This window comes from Pinus tabuliformis, chromosome J (genome assembly GCF_031772625.1).
Source record: "Pinus tabuliformis cultivar Carrire ecotype Pingquan chromosome J, CPIR1, whole genome shotgun sequence".
NCBI lineage: Eukaryota > Viridiplantae > Streptophyta > Pinopsida > Pinales > Pinaceae > Pinus > Pinus tabuliformis.
In genome coordinates, this window is record NC_142295.1 from 1,268,052,646 (window position 1) to 1,268,054,827 (window position 2,182).

General features: G+C 37.0%; 1 long non-coding RNA gene across 1 annotated transcript; it reads right to left on the reverse strand.

Moving 5' to 3' along the window:
- Positions 1 to 804: 804 nt before the first annotated feature.
- Positions 805 to 1,981, reverse strand: LOC149231875 (uncharacterized). Its single transcript, XR_016247491.1, has 2 exons — positions 1,856 to 1,981; positions 805 to 1,618 (listed from the first exon to the last, which is right to left on the reverse strand). It is a non-coding gene; the product is annotated as an uncharacterized LOC149231875 (long non-coding RNA).
- Positions 1,982 to 2,182: the final 201 nt, after the last annotated feature.

Consider the following 2,182-nt stretch of genomic DNA (forward strand, 5'->3'; position numbering starts at 1 on the left):
TTAACAAGGATAATTTTACACAAAGCACCTTGTTCTTGAAGCTTTCTAACTGCAAAACAAAGCCCTAGGACGACCTTCATCATTGAGGCTGAAGTTATAACAAATCATTTACAAAATCATAGAGATAGCACCATGGAAATTAGAATCTGAAATGAGTTCAACGTTGTTGCCCAGTATAACGCCTCTGCAACATCAAGCCTCTTCAGAAGTGTAAATAAAACCTTCTACATAATGCTACAAAACCCCTGCAATTACATCATAACATACAAATAAATAGACCAAATGTCATGGAACGTGAAATTGAATAATAGTTTTGAAATAATCAATGTTTTTATCAACAATGATCAGTGGAAAATTGGGCCGTTGTAATTGTTGTCATGCACATCTCCTACAAGAATCATGTCTCCTTGATTATCCATCTGGTTTGGTTGGAAGTATAGTAGAAATCTGTGGTTAAGAACAGCTGGCCTCAGATACACAGGCAGATCAATCTTCAATGTGATCAAAATCAAAATCTGACGAGGAAAAGCTCTCTTTGTTTTCCATCAGAGATCAAAAATAAGATTACCATCATGACCCATTATAGAAGAGTTAGAGAGACTATGCCAGATCATTACATTCACCTAATGGGTCATTAATCAGAGGAAACTATTCTGCATTCATGCTTTTCCAGACAAGATAACAAGTTTCGCCAGAGCATCTAACCGCACGTATTGTAAAATATGGTGCAGACTACCACTGGCCATCAAAACAATAGCGAGATTCGACATTGCATAATAAAAATAGAGCTGTCATAAGTTGCCCTAGATGAAATTGAATCATACTTTTCAAACAATCAAGCGAGATCATCAATGATCAGAGGAATATTTATATGGATCATTTCCTACAAGCATCATATATCCCACGTTATCAGTGCACACAACCCACAAGCCCCTCCTAGGATCCAGAAGTTCTCCATCCATATTACACATTTAAGGGACATGCGAGTCTGCTTCATTTTGACCGGCAGTATTGCAGAAATTTGCTGCTCATTGAGATGTGATGGTTACTCTCGCCATATACCCTGTTATTATTTTGATGGCCAGGCTAGTCTGCAACGTTCATCTACAATAAAATAGGCCTAGTCATATGGAGGACTTTCATCTGGATGTTGAAGGTGAAAGTTGAAGCATGAATGCAGAACAATTTCATCTAATAAACAACTCATCCTGTGGATATGATTATATAGCAAAGTCTATGCACTTCTTCTATGTTGCGTCATAACTGTAACCTTATTTTTGCTTTCAAGTGGTAAAATTGATGTCACCGACACCCGTAACAGATGTATAAAGATAACTCAATCTTGAAAAAGAAATTTCGTGTAGCCAATCCCTATAGGCTGAGGGTTAGGAACCTTGGCCTGAACGGACAACTTATGTGGCTGAGATTTGATGTCTTACTCTTTAAGTTCCCCATGGAAACAAGCCAAGCCCCACTGCACCGCGCACATCAACTTGCCTTTCGTTAGCGTGAAAGCCTAAATTGATAAAATAACTGAGTCTGATATATTTCCTACTAGATCTCAGTGAAAACCTTTTTTCTACAGGCGATTCCTTTCGGTATACTGATATGCTATTTGCTGCAAAAAATACAGCCTCAAACAATAAGAGAGTGAAATTACTTTATAATTTTATTAGTAGTGAACACTGAATAGCGTTTACAATAAAGATCCAAGCATTCTGATTATTATAGTGATCTACTTTCAGAAGATTACAAACCAAACCAAAAAACACATCTACATGAACAAACACAACAATAAAGAAAAGCTCCGATCTGACACCACTAATGGCAGATCAAAGATCATTGATTAACTCACCTCACCAACTAATCCAGAGTAGATGAAGTTCTACTTATTATGACAACCGCGCCTTTTGCACAGAGGCGATGGATTATCGCACCTCATCGATACATAAATTTAACCCCAAGTGCATTTCCAGCCATCTGTAAAAATTTCTGTTTTCCCACCCCGGTTTTCAGTTTCTCCTTATTTCTCCCATGTAGTTAAATGCCCATTCCCATAACCATACATTTAACAGACTGAAAAAAATAAATATTGCTGAAAACACAAATTCTGGAAATTTTTCAGAATGCTGGAAATTGCAGAATTAAAAATCAGCAATCAAAAAACAGCCATTAAAACACT